The following is a 15,581-nucleotide window of genomic DNA, read 5'->3' as shown; positions in this document are numbered from 1 at the left end:
ATGTTATCATGCAATTAAATACTGCATTGTAATCTGCACACCCACATTAGGGGCAGAGTTGAATGCATAGCCTTAACTGTCATTTTCTGACCCGTGAGTGCTTCACTGTTTAGCCTTAAAATTCCTTTGATAGCCTTTTGAATATGAATTGCATTAGTCTGTTATCTATCAAATACTATCACTGTTCTGCAGCTGTCTTTCATTTTATCCTTGAATATAAATCCATGGCACGCCCACACCTTGAAAACTGCGTGCAGATATGGTCGCCCCATCTCAAAAAAGATACATTGGAATTGGAAAAGGTTCAGAAAAGGGCAACAAAAATTATTAGGGGTATAGAACGGTTTCCGTATGAGGAGAGATTAATAAGACTGGGACTTTTCAGCTTGGAAAAGAGACAACTAAGGGGAAATATGATAGAGGTCTATAAAATCATGAGTGGTATAAAGCAAGTAAATAAGGAAGTGTTATTTACTCCTTCTCATAATACAAGAACAAGGGGCCATCAAATGCAATTATTAGGTTGCAGGTTTAAAACAAACACAAGAAAGTATGTTTTCCCGCAACGCACTGTCAACCTTTGGAACTCCTTGCCAGAGGGTGTTGTGAAGACCAATACTATAACGGGGTTCAAAAGGGAGCTAGATAGATTCATGGAAGATAGGTCCATCAATGGCTATTAGCCAGGATGGGCAGGAATGGTGTCCCTAGCCTCCGTTTGCCAGAAGCTGGGATTGGATGACAGGGCATGGATCACTTGATGATAACCTGTTCTGTTCATTCTCTTTGGGGCACCTGCCATTGACCACTGTCAGGGGACAGGATACTGGGCTTGATGGACCTTTGGTCTGACCCAGTATCGCCGTTCTTATGTTCTAAGGTCAGGCTAGCATCATTGTAATTATGTATTGTAGAAAGTACAGAGTGGGATACTGTAACTGTTCAGAGTAAAATTCACCCTCTTTCTGCTCTATTGATCCAACTTGGGAAGCCCAAGCTGAGGGTATCTAAAAATCGGTGTCCTGGCTGGGTAGTTGCAAACATGAGTTTGTAGACACTAGTGGGGCGTGGAGGGCAACTTTACTACCAGTGCAGAGAGCAGATGAATAGAGTGGTGGTGCCAGCTCCATTGCCTGGAATAGCAGCAACACACTGTCATGCTCAACTCCTTCCACCAATGGCCTCATGCACTCTATTCTCTGAATGTGTCTGTGGGAGGTAGAATTAGGAGTATTGTGTCGGAGAGGTACGTGCAACCCACTGGAGAATGAAGCCGTGAGGCTACATTGCCGTATCCATGCTAGGCAAAAGATTTGAGATCTTTTGGGGATCAAAAGTTACCTTCCCTTGCTCACTGCCCCTCTGGTGAATTGGTCAACACCACATCCTCTGCCTCTTTCTCTTTGTTGAGCTCTTAGCACTGCTCAGCAATTAGTGCTGCTCCTGTTATCTCTCGCTTGCTGCTGCCAACCCCTGCCCTTCCAAAGCAGGGCTTTTGGTTGCTTTTAAGGGCTCAAGTCTCAGGGGCCTGGTCTCCTGCCTTCCTGTGCTAGGTTAATAGAAAACAAAGTTGATATTTAGCACTACATAATCACTAATCTCCAAGCTGTCAGCAAAGGTGGGTCAGTATCCCTGTCCTCACTTTATACTGAGGTTTAATGACTCAGCTGAGGTCACAGTGTGAGACTGGTGGAGCCAGAAATAGAACCCAGGTCTCTTGAACTCCACATCTTGTTCCCTATCTCCTGGGCCAGGAGGCAGCATAAAGTGACTCTTATTCTTAGCAAGAATAAAACCTCAGTATGGCCTGTGTGCCTTGCTGTCAGCTTCCAATGTGAGCACCAGAGGGAGGCTAGGCCTGATCCTCATATGGGATGTAAAGGCTTTGACCAGGTAGATCTAAAACTAATTAAACATCCATGTGATAGTTTATAGTCAGTTCCCAGGCCTGGTTTTAAGTATGGATGGGTGGTAGCGTGTATAACCTCTTTCCCTTAATGAAAGCTTTCCACTTGCTGTTTCAGTAGCATACTTACTAGCTGCTGTGCCTACAACACCATTATGTGGCAGAAAATGCTGACACTGCCCCACATTCAGTGGTTTCCTCAGGGCTCAGACTGATGCAGGTGAATTGTTATATGTTAAATCTTTACTTTGCAGCAGAACCTGTTGCACCCAATAACACCCCCACAGCCGGTTGCTTATATGTCTAGATGCAGAGATGTAAGTGGGATGATAGAAGAAGAATGACTCTTGGGTGTTCCTTACTCATAGTAAGCTATAGCACACGAAGTACATGAAATCTGTACTGGAGGCAGCTTCACTGGTGGTTCCTATTCACATCAGTGGCGTAGCCAAGTGGAGGGAAGAGGGGGAGTGGGGGAAAAAAAAAAGGCACCACCGGCTCCGTAGGTCTTCAGCAGCATTTTGGCGAGTGAAGGTCCCGCCGCCGCCAAAGACCCGGAGCGCCGCCCCGTCAGTAAAAGCGCCGCAGCGGATGGCTCCTTTTTTTTCCCCCCCCATCCCGGGTGAGTAAAATTAAAAAGGCGCCACTTGTGCTCGGTGGGGGAGCGGCCACTGCCCTGCTCCCCCCCCCAGCTATGCTACTGACTCACATAAAGGGGAAATGCCATCCTTCCACCCTAAGAGCCTATGTCATGCTGCTGGAGAAGGAAACCTTGAGCCATGTTTTCCTTTCCTTATGAAACATGGTGATCTTGCATCATGCTGCATAAGAAGGGAAAGTTGTACCATTCCAACTGCCACGCTTCCTCCTCGCTCCCTTACCATGTTCTGCTGCAGCCTGAGGAGGAAATGCTATGTCTGTCTGTCTTAGGGTTTTGTATAGCTGCCCATCGCTGTTGTATTTGAGCACCTTCCACATAAAATCATTATTGATAGCAAAGGTCCTAATGCACGTTATGGAATCCCTGGCATCTACCCCACCCCACCCCCCTTTTTTTTTTTTTTTTTTTTTTTTTTTAATAACTAAAAACTGATTGGAGGGTGAAGGATTTTGGTTTGTGGATGGGTTTTTTTAGATTTTCACTCTTTTTGGTGGTAGGGATATCAATATAGTCATTCTGATGGTGAAAAGGGTTTTTCAAAGAGTGCTCCTCTTCCCCATCCTGATGCAATAAGATCCACCCATCTGTCTAACTATTTATATGGCCCTTATCACCATAGTATCTGAATGCCTCTCTCCTTCCATGTTCCTGTTGGGAGAGTACTTCCTCCGCAAGGCCCCCACCCATGTTACCTCCGCTCCTTGAAGGGCTATTGTTCCTGAGAACATTGAGTTCCCACCACTTGTGCTTTTGAGCTTTAATTCTTGTCTAAGCTTGTGATCTTAGATTACGAGAGGTCCTTGGTGTGATGTTCTGTACAGTATGGAGCACAATGTTGGCCCACAAAACATCCCATGAGCCACCATGTCCTGCTGCCTAACTAGGAAATGCCATACCACATGCTCGTGAGACTCTGAAACCCAATGTCCCATTGCCTAATGGGGAAAATCCAAGCCCTCAGGCAATGTAGGAAACATGGTCTGCTGCCTAAGGAGGAAACTCCCTACCTCACTTCCCAAGAATATTCACATAGTATTCCCTAATGGGAATACTATACCATCATCCATCTGAGAGAGGAAATCTGCTGCTGCCTAATGGAGAAATGCTGTATCACACCCCATGAGAAACCATCACTCTTCCTGGGATGAACCTTAGCTTTCTTCACCACATCACCAAGCCACTGGAACTCCACATACCATGCCACTTCTTGATTTTGTGTGTAAAACAGGCTTATGGAAGCCCAACAGCTGCAGGTGTTAGCATTCTGAAGCTATGTATGAGTGTTTCTGATGTAAGTGCTTAAAGCTAGTGTGTGTGTGTGTGTGTGTGTGTGTGCGTTCATTCGTAGTGTTCCAGAGTGTGCATGTACACCCATCAGTGTTACTACTTGAGCCTCTGGTACTATCTCACCTGAAATGGGTTTATGCAAAGATTCAGGAAGGCTTGTGTTACAGTTTCCTGTAAGATTTCTATAAATATTATTTATAAACAGTAATTCCAGAGGTCCCTAGAGACTTCTAAATTCAAGGCCAAGGGGTCCCAGAGAGGTTTTAAGTGGTGTCCAGAGCAATGTGTATTTGGGAACAATTGGTTTGTATGATGACTGAGCGATCCTTCCACTTTCTGTAGCACCTGAGACCTTTCCACGTAGGGTGGAGGGAAATATGGGTTACAAAAATTGTAAAGGTATGTCCAAAGAATGTATTTGAATCAGTTTGAGCCTTAAGCACAGCTTCCACGCTGCAGCCCACAGGTTAGATCCTGACTACCCACAACACCTCTGATTATTTCAAGGAGGGCAGGATGGTGTTAGTCTCTTCTGTCACTCTATGTAGTAAATACACCATATGGGGCAAACACTGAAAGTGGTGAATGCCCAGTGACGACCTTAGGCTAAGAAATGGATTTTTTCCTAGGAAACTCTCAACTGTATTTGGGGCCAAAATGATGAATTGTAGTGCTTGAGCTTTAGGTTTCTGAGGATGACTCATGTTTGAACAAGTGTAGCAAAGTCCAATCGCAAAACTGCCACTGTTCTGTTTGCAATGAAGAGTTGGAATCAGAAATAATATGGAATGTAGACAAAAATCCACATCTGCCTCTGTTTCTTTTTAATGTTGCAGGTAAATGTGAATCTGTGCTGTTATCACCAAAACCTTTTCATAAGCTCCCTGTGCACAAACGCTCTTCCTTCCATGGAATTGCTGTGCTGCTCACTTTGCATCCTCTCATGTCCTAGGTCCATTTCTCACATTCTTCCTTATATTAAACAAGGAAGCACATCCAGTCTGCTGGATACCAGGACAAAATTCCACTTTTAATACATTTTGTTTGGTATTGAGACATAGAGGCTAGTGCAAATTCTGCACGTAGGCTTATCCTCTTCCTCCTTGATTCACTGCCACCCACTGCCATGCTCCCATGTCTGCCCATTTCACTATGAGAATCCAAGTTCAATCTTCTGGAGGCTAACCTCAAGTCCTGATGTTCTGTTGTCATTAGATTCTCCATCATTTATTCTGCAAGACATGGTTTCAGGCTGGGCCAAGAGCTAAATTTAAGCAACTCTTGCACCAGCATATGTCCATGGCATCTCCCATAGTGATTTTTGGTTCTGGGGAAAATTTACTTGTTGCAAATACTTCCTTTGGCAGAGAAGACAATTTTCTGTTTACTTCTGACCTTGTGTGGTTAATGTCCTTGCAGGGCTACCAACCATCTGCAAGGATGCGGAGGTAGGAGTTAGGTTTGTCTTTCCCAAGTCTACTGTATGTGACAGCCTGAGCCTCCTCTAATGCCAAACTCCCCAAGCAACCCTTCTCAGAAAGAATGTCCCTAATAGGATTAATAGGAGCATTAGAAATACCTTTAGTTTGAATTGAATCCCATCAAAGATGTACAGAGATAGGGAAATCTTTCTCTGCAGCAAGCTCAAGGAGTAGTAGAGTCAAGATGAATGAGCAAGTGTCTGGCCATAAGCAATAGTGTGTCAGTTCAACTACAATGAATGATTTAATAGAAATTAACCCTTAAGCATCTATATACAATTACCTTTGTAATTATTGATTTGGCTGATAGCCTGGAAAATGCCAGTCTTCTAAAGTTTAATGGTGCTTTAGTAACATTAATTCAATCTAAAATATGTTCTTCTATTGTTCAGGGCCCAGGCCTTGGGCTAGACTGCTCTGTACTGCCATGCAGGAGACCAGAATAGAATTCTTGTTCCTGAGGATGGAAGAGCTTTGCAATGCCATTCCATACAGGTGCTATGGGTTCGAGTTTGTCTATTTCCTGGGGCAGGGAGTGCCTGTTTTGCTATACAGCAGAGAGACATTGGATGTATGCTCTCCAAGGCCAATTTCTGAGACCTAAAGTGAAGAGAACTGCAGGCAGCATCGTTTGCTAGTGTGTTTAATTCATTATTTTGCTCAATAGTAACTCCTACCAGGTGAGTAGAATTTTAATTCCCCTTGTGGAAGAACTGGTATTTCTTAACTTATGTGTGTGTTGTCTAGATACCATGGTAGTGGGTGCATTTGAATTGCATCTATAGGCATTGTTAGGGTGCTGTCTGGCCCTCAGACACCTGGATTGTGAATGACAGTAATTCAGAAGGGAGAAATTAAAATTAAGAAAAGATAGAGAAAACTCCAGTGAAGAAACCACTATTAGAAGTTTATAAGAAAATGAAATGCTCAAAACACAAATCCGGTGAAAGAGGAAATGGGGGGATGAATGAGAGCCTATATAACATATGGCAATGCTGAAATCTAACAATTGAAGGAGTTGGTTATACTGCCCATGTCCCATCCATATCAGGTCAGTGCTTTTACCAAATTTCTCCTGCATGTACAGAACATGTATCTGTGTAGATACTCACATGATTCCCCTCATAATTATGCTGCTGCCTAACTTGACCCTTTCATACAAACTTCCCAGCTTCTATTATGGGGTGCATACTAATCACTGGCTGTAGGTTTCCGGGGTTACCCAATGGGAGGAGCAAAAATTGCCTCTGTTAGTCAAGACTGGAGAAGACAGTAAAGAACTTCCGAGGGACCTAACCAAATGAGATAAGTGGACAACACAATGGCAGATGAATTTGTCAGTATTGAATTTCAAGGTAATGCACATTGGATGGAATAATTTAAACTATGCATACACCTTGCCAGGTTCTAACATAACTGAAATAACCTGGGGGGAAGCAACACCATGGATAGACTCACTGAAGACCTTTGCTCAACATGCAGATTAAAAAAAAACAACCCAGCCCAGACAATGTTAGGATGCATAAAGAATGGTATGGAGAATAATACTGAGAGTATAGAGTCATAAAGTGTAGGACTGGAAGGCACCGCCATAGGTCATCTAGACCAGTCCCCTGCACTCAAGGCAGGACTAAGTAATAACTAGACTATTTTTGATAGATGTTTGTTTAACCTGCTCTTAAAAACTTCCAATGGGGATTCCTCAAGCTCCTTAGGCATTTTATTCCAGAGCTTAACTACCCTGACAGGAAGTGCTTCCATGACGGCTTTGACAATATGAGAGGTAACAGAAAAGACTTAACTGAGTGCCTGAATGAGACACAGCATACCAGTAAATTATTTGAATTCATCCTTTTGGTGATGCGGTCTTCTCACTCTGGTATGGAAAAACTTAACAAAGCTCTTGTTAGCACTCCTGAGGAGCAGGAGGCTTGGGTTTGAGAGCTTATTCCCTGACTTAATCACTCAAGGATCAGGTATAAAAAGTTGGTGCAAGTGAAGTAAGCATTGTTTTTTGTCCACCAGATTCATAAATTCTAGGACTGGAAGGGACCTCGAGAGGTCATCGAGTCCAGTCCCCTGCCCGCATGGCAGGACCAAATACTGTCTAGACCATCCCTGATAGATATTTATCTAACCTACTCTTAAATATCTCCAGAGATGGAGATTCCACAACCTCCCTAGGCAATTTATTCCAGTGTTTAACCACCCTGACAGTTAGGAACTTTTTCCTAATGTCCAACCTAGAGCTCCCTTGCTGCAGTTTAAACCCATTGCTGCTTGTTCTATCCTTAGAGGCTAAGGTGAACAAGTTTTCTCCCTCCTCCTTATGACACCCTTTTAAATACCTGAAAACTGCTATCATGTCCCCTCTCAGTCTTCTCTTTTCCAAACTAAACAAACCCAATTCTTTCAGCCTTCCTTCATAGGTCATGTTCTCAAGACCTTTAATCATTCTTGTTGCTCTTCTCTGGACCCTTTCCAATTTCTTAATATCTTTTTTGAAATGCGGTGCCCAGAACTGGACACAATACTCCAGCTGAGGCCTAACCAGAGCAGAGTAGAGCGGAAGAATGACTTCTCGTGTCTTGCTCACAACACACCTGTTAATACATCCCAGAATCATGTTTGCTTTTTTTGCAACAGCATCACACTGTTGACTCATATTTAGCTTGTGGTCCACTATAACCCCTAGATCCCTTTCTGCTGTACTCCTTCCTAGACATTCTCTTCCCATTCTGTATGTGTGAAACTGATTTTTTCTTCCTAAGTGGAGCACTTTGCATTTGTCTTTGTTAAACTTCATCCTGTTTAACTCAGACCATTTCTCCAATTTGTCCAGATCATTTTGAATTATGATCCTGTCCTCCAAAGCAGTTGCAATCCCTCCCAGTTTGGTATCATCCACAAACTTAATAAGCATACTTTCTATGCCAATATCTAAGTTGTTGATGAAGATATTGAACAGAGCCGGTCCCAAAACAGACCCCTGCAGTACCCCACTCGTTACGCCTTTCCAGCAGGATTGGGAACCATTAATAACAACTCTCTGAGTACGGTTATCCAGCCAGTTATGCACCCACCTTATAGTAGCCCCATCTAAATTGTATTTGCCTAGTTTATCGATAAGAATATCATGCGAGACCGTATCAAACGCTTTACTAAAGTCCAGGTATACCACATCCACAGCTTCACCCTTATCCACAAGGCTCGTTATCCTATCAAAGAAAGCTATCAGATTGGTTTGACATGATTTGTTCTTCACAAATCCATGCTGGCTGTTCCCTATCACTTTACCACCTTCCAAGTGTTTGCAGATGATTTCCTTAATTACTTGCTCCATTATCTTCCCTGGCACAGAAGTTAAACTAACTGGTCTGTAGTTTCCTGGGTTGTTTTTATTTCCCTTTTTATAGATGGGCACTATATTTGCCCTTTTCCAGTCTTCTGGAATCTCTCCCGTCTCCCATGATTTTCCAAAGATAATAGCTAGAGGCTCAGATACCTCCTCTAGGAGCTCCTTGAGTATTCTAGGATGCATTTCATCAGGCCCTGCTGACTTGCAGGCATCTAACTTTTCTAAGTGATTTTTAACTTGTTCTTTTTTTATTTTATCTGCTAAACCTACCCCCTTCCCATTAGCATTCACTAAATTAGGCATTCCTTCAGACTTCTCGGTGAAGACCGAAACAAAGAAGTCATTAAGCATCTCTGCCATTTCCAAGTTTCCTGTTACTGTTTCTCCCTCTTCACTAAGCAGTGGGCATACCCTGTCTTTGGTCTTCCTCTTGCTTCTAATGTATTGATAAAAAGTCTTCTTGTTTCCCTTTATTCCCATAGCTAGTTTGAGCTCATTTTGTGCCTTTGTCTTTCTAATCTTGCCCCTGCATTCCTGTGTTGTTTGCCTATATTCATCCTTTGTAATCTGTCCCAGTTTCCATTTTTTATATGACTCCTTTTTATTTTTTAGATCATGCAAAATCTCATGGTTAAGCCAAGGTGGTCTTTTGCCACATTTTCTATCTTTCCTAACCAGCGGAATAGCTTGCTTTTGGGCCCTTAATAGTGTCCCTTTGAAAAACTGCCAACTCTCCTCAGTTATTTTTCCCCTCGGTCTTGATTCCCATGGGACCTTACCTATCAGCTCTCTGAGCTTACCAAAATCTGCCTTCCTGAAATCCATTGTCTCTATTTTGCTGTTCTCCCTTCTACCCTTCCTTAGAATTGCAAACTCTTTCATGATCACTTTCACCCAGGCTGCCTTCTACTTTCAAATTTTCAACGAGTTCCTCCCTGTTTGTTAAAATCAAGTCTAGAACAGCTTCCCCCCTAGTAGCTTTTTCAACCTTCTGAAATAAAAAGTTGTCTGCAATGCAGTCCAAGAATTTGTTGGATAGTCTGTGCCCCGCTTTGTTATTTTCCCAACATATATCCGGATAGTTGAAGTCCCCCATCACCACCAAATCTTGGGCTTTGGATGATTTTGTTAGTTGCTTAAAAAAAGCCTCATCCACCTCTTCCACCTGGTTAGGTGGCCTGTAGTAGACTCCTAGCATGACATCTCCCTTGTTTTTTACCCCTTTTAGCCTAACCCAGAGACTCTCAACACTTCCATCTCCTATGTCCATCTCTACCTCAGTCCAAGTGTGTACATTTTTAATATATAAGGCAACACCTCCTCCCTTTTTCCCCTGTCTATCCTTCCTGAGCAAGCTGTACCCATCCACACCAACATTCCAATCGTGTATTATCCCACCAAGTTTTAGTGATGCCAACAATGTCATAGTTGTATTTATTTATTAGCACTTCCAGTTCTTCCTGCTTATTACCCATACTTCTCGCATTTGTATATAGGCATCTAAGATACTGGTTTGATCTTTCCTCCCAGTTTTGTCCTGACCCTCCTTTCTCTCTGCCAATATAGCCCACACTCCCTCTCATTTCCAACCCATCTCCCAGGTCTCCATGTTCCCCACTTACCTGCGGGCTTTGTTCACCTGTCCCCGTCGAACCTAGTTTAAAGCCCTCCTCACTAGATGGTGCAAATACAGCAACTGAATCAGTGGAGGTGGGAGATATGCTAAAGTGACTGGCAGGGACTAGTTTGGAATTATATATTCAACACTGGTTGAAAGTCAATCTTTTCATGTAAAGTCTGGACCTTTGAGGGTGAAATTGTTTCCTGTCTAGAAGTTGTGAAACAGCTGGGGCTTTAATGGAGAAACATCAAGTGCAATTGCCATTAATTAATTGGGGAGAGGGTTAATTGAGCATTGGCCTGCTAAACCCAGGGTTGTGAGTTCAGTCCTTCAGGGGGCTACTTAAGGATCTGGGGCAAAATCAGTACTTGGTCCTGCTAATGAAAGCAGGGAGCTGGACTGGATGACCTTTCAAGGTCCCTTCCAGTTCTAGGAGATAGGATATCTCCATTAATTTTATTTAATTTAATCTCTTGCTTGAAAAATTGGCTCTGCTCCTGGAATGTGGGCTTGGAAGAATATCCATTCTCAGGTCCCTACACTGCCCAGTCAGACTGTGGCAGTGTGGCCGTCTTTTCAATGAGCAGCTTTGTACATGGCTTTGTTTCCTGTTGTTATATGCACTTTGAAGTGCTTTTTGATATTTCAGCATCACTGCTCTGATTTGCACAGTGCAAATACTAACTAACAAATATAGATGTATCTAATAGTTTCCATGGCAATTGGTGACCATGGCAACTGAGAACTAGCTTTGCAATGAATTTGATGAAGGACAGATTTTAAAAAAAAATCAACCAACTAATTACCAAATGTTTCAGGGAAAATGCTGAATTTTAACTCTGCAGGATCTATAGGTCCAATGGGAATTTGTCTATGAACATTGCTTGAGCGCTAAAAGGAAATATTGCGCTACTGCAGATTTAAAACTGTGTCCCATGTGAGCCGGCAGGCTGCTTGATGTGAGGTGTTTACTGAAGAGAGATTTCTTCTCTTGGAGTTTATGCTTTCTCTTCCCTTTCAGACCTTTACTAATGCAAAAATATTTCCAAACTAATTCCAGATACCTGACCTCTCATTATAAGAGTTTGGAGGAGTAGAGAAGAGAGATTGAGGATCAGTTCCACTAAATGTTCCCATCATGGTAGATTATTGCTGCTTCTCTGTTTGACCTAGATACTACTTTAGAACAAAACAGAAGAATAATCCAAACCATTGCTTGGAGATGCAGCTAGAATGTGTTTCTAGTACTTCCTGTACCATGAAGGATGCACATTCACATGGGCTAACTCTCTCCACCACCTCTGAGTGTTCTTATGTGCAGAATAAACAGTGGGTTTAAGTAGTGTGCCCTCAGAAAATTTAGCCTTTCCCATTTTAAACCATGTATGCAGTTTAAGATGCAATATCCGCTTGAGATTTAGGGCTCAGCAAAAAATTAATTTGTCACCTAGGGCTTCACTGTGCTGTTAATTCTTAGTACAGTTGTTTGTCAGGACTCCTAATAGCTAAGTTTTATTTAAAAGACTTTCAGCACTGTGTTGATTATTCTAGTGTAGCATGCAAATGTGTCATGTTACAAAGATAAGAAAATAAACCCAATCCCATCTGTTTCTTTGCATTTTTAATTATATTAACTCTCTTTGGACTGATCTGCAGTGCAGGACCCTTCTCCTTCTGATCCTTTTATTCCACCAGAGGAATGTGAAAATCTTTGACTGCACAGCCAGACCAGAATGACCATCCTCAAGATGAGGGATGAGACTGAATCCCCAACAATAAAATTTTATGCTGAGAGCTCTGTGCTCTCTGGGAGAAAATAAAAAAACCCAACTAGTACTGTATTGAAAGGAGAGTTTATTTGACTTATGAGTATTGAAAAGAACCTTAGTATGCAGGCTCGCCTGCACTGAATTATCATAAACCTTTCATTCTCTTTGGCTGAGATGGTCCTGGGTTTATACAGACTAAGAGATGTGATGTCCTGGGCCACATGCATGGGAGAGATGGGGATACTTTTGGGTATGAAGAGAGAATTCTGTGACTGAGGGGTCCTATTGGAGAGGATCAGAAGAGTAGCTCAGGTGATTGGGCTCTCCTGAGAGACCATCAGGAAATGTGGTTGCTGCTTGGAATTTTTGTCCTGTAGCAGACCAGTTATTGCCATGAATGGTGAAGTTTTTAAGGGAGAAGGAATAGGAAAGGATTCTTCTTTGAGCGTTTGTCCTTCTGCGTATTACACTTCTGATACACCCAAGACTGGAAGGTTTTTGCTAGCAATGTCTTTTGGCCCGCAAATGTGCCCCACCTACGCTAGTGCTCCCTACAGAGGCTATAAAGGATGGTGCTGACCAACTGCCTTTTCAGTTTCTTGTCACTGACCTTGGCCTGAGATGATAAGCTCATATTCCTATCTAGCTGAACACTTGGCTCTTCTTCGAGGAGTGTTCTTGTGGGTGCTCCACTTTAAGTGTCTTGGCGCCCTGTGCTTGTAATCGGAGCTTTGTAGTAGCAGTGCCCGGTTGGCTGCGCACACGCGGCAGCTGTCTCGTGCCACTCCAAGCAGCTACCCAGCGTGCACAGCCAACTGTCCCCCGTTCCTTCTCTACTGCCTTCAGCTTGAGTCGGAGCGACAGCAGCGCTTCTCTTACCTTAGATCAATAGTTTTGTTTTCCCGGCCTTGTTAGCCCTTCATTTCATTCTGTATATCCTCTATTTTATATTTTACTTAATATTTTTTTATTTTTAGAAAAAAAAGTTATTTCTTTCACCCCGGCGGGTCCACGGCTTTGAAAGACAACAAAAACGGGTTTATTCCTCTTCTTTCTTCAAAACAAGTATCCCCTCAGGCATGCCCAACTCTCCTGGCTTTAAAAGCTCCGGACTTGGAGACTGAATCGATACCGGTTCAGATGGCCACACAGTCAGTCCGCTGCCTTGGTGAGACACACATCACTCAATAGTATCTCCATTGCAAAAAATTGACTGCTAGCAAGGAAGACTATAGATCTCCAGTTGAAACTCCTGATGATGGAGAAATCCCTCAGACCAGCCTCCAACCCCAAGTCCAGGACTTCTCCTGGCCAACAGTCGCCAGTGACAGCATCTGACAGGAGATTTGCTTCAAAAATGGCTGCTAAGGAGCCTGCTCCCAAATAGGCTACCAAAAACGGCTTCACTCATCCCCACAGCAAGTTTTGCCTAAAAGAATGCGATCTCTGAGTGAAAAATCTGCCTCACAACTGATGGTACTGAGAGCGCCGGACTGTGAGGCACTGGGAACATCTGGCACCGAGACTTCCCGAGGGAGCGGAAGAAAACCTGAGCACCGAGCAGTGCAATGGCACCATCTGCTGTACCTACACAACACAGCAAGTCATCAGCACTGGCAGCTCTGACCCTGATTCCGAGCCAGTGCATGCTGCAGTCCCTGGCACCGAGCCTCCTGGTTCCGCAGCAATTTATGAGACAGGTGGACCTCATAGTTGCTGCAATGCCAGGGATTCCCCTATTCAGTACTAATGGTACCCCAGCGAGACCGGAACCAAGACTGATGACCACTCCCGGTGGATCAGCCCCTCCCCTCTCCAGCGATGAGGAAGAAGAGGACGAGGCAGGGATATACACCCCTCGCCACTCCTCCCCTAAACCGGGACCTTCTCAGCACAACACATTTGCTGACATGCGAGGCTGGTAGGCTCAACCATGGGTACCGCCTACTATGACCTTTCCACCCAATTGGGTATACTGGGACACGTGGACCTTATATAGGGCCCAGAACCTCAGGCCCCCCAACTCACCAAGGTCCAGAACAACATGGTCCACGTCATCAACTGCCCCAGCTCCCTCAAAGATGCGGGATGACGAGGTCAAGGAGCCTGAGAGTGATACCTTGCAACCCACCACATTTCATCTTCATTGCCGGACGAAACAATAATGCCACCATCCCCCACTTCGCCGGATGATTTCAAATATTTACAGGACCTATTCAAAAGGGTAGCAGAATCCCTGGACACTTCCTTACAGAGCTACCAGAGACCCAACACAAGCTCACAGACATACTTCAGGCATCTGCAATAGCAAAGATTGTACTGCTGATTAATGATGCCATAATGGACCCTGCAAAAATAATCTGTCACCCTCTTGTAAGAGATCTGACAAGAAGTATTATGTGCCAGCAAAGGGGGCTGAGTTTCTATTCACCCACCCTGCACCAAACTTGCTGGTGGTAGAGGTGGTTAATCAAAGGGGAAAACAACACCAGTCTAGAACCACCCGTTATGATAAGGACTGGAAAAGGCTAGACCTTTTTGGGTGGAAAGCCTGTTCCTCAGTTACACTCCATTCCGCAAAGCTAATTCTTCAGTCCTACTAGCTAAATACACGCATAATCTGTTCTCCAAAATGTCAACTTTTATTGAAAATCGACCAGAAGACCTAAAAGAACTGTACAAAGCAAACATCTCTGAAGGGTCTCTCATCGCCAGAATGGCCCTACAGGCCTCTCTCGACTCTGCGGACATGGCACGGTCCCTCACTACATCTGTGGTCATGTGTCGGGCATCCTGACTCCACCTCTCCGGGTTCCCAAGGGAGGTCCAAGCCACCATTGAGGACTTACCCTTTGAGGATCAAAAGTTGTTTGAGAAAACACAGACGTGTCCTTACACTCCTTAAAGGACTCACAGGTGACCTTAAAAACACTGCATATCTATGTACCTGCAAACAAAAAGAAACAAGGCAGGTTTTACAGCCAGAGATTCCAGACTGCCCCATATGCCCAGGCCAAAGACAGTATGACCAACGACGTAAACAAAGACAGACGAGATGCCAGCAGAACCAAGATCAGCCTTCCACGTCTCAACCATCTACCTCCAGACAATCATTTTGAAGATGTGATTGAGGGCACTAGACCTCCACATTCTTTGATCCCGGTCTCCAGTCCATTTGGAGACAGTCTGTCACCATATTACCCAGTGTGGAACACCATCATTACAGACAAATGGGTTTTGGAAATTATCCAGAAGGGTTACCCCATCCTCTTTATTTCTATTCCACCTACCCACTCCCCTTCCTCGTCCCTCTTCAGGGACCCCTCTCACGAGCACCTATTACAACAGGAAATAAACCACCCCATACAACCACCCGTGGAACCCCTGCCAGCTCAACACAGGGGGAGAGGGTTTTATTCCCATTACTTTCTTACTCAGAAAAAGGCCAGCGGATGGAGACCCATCCTGGATTTATGAAAACTCAACAAATTTTTGAGA

Source organism: Chrysemys picta, chromosome 8 (genome assembly GCF_011386835.1).
Source record: "Chrysemys picta bellii isolate R12L10 chromosome 8, ASM1138683v2, whole genome shotgun sequence".
NCBI classification, from domain to species: domain Eukaryota; kingdom Metazoa; phylum Chordata; order Testudines; family Emydidae; genus Chrysemys; species Chrysemys picta.
This window is presented reverse-complemented; position numbering follows the sequence as displayed.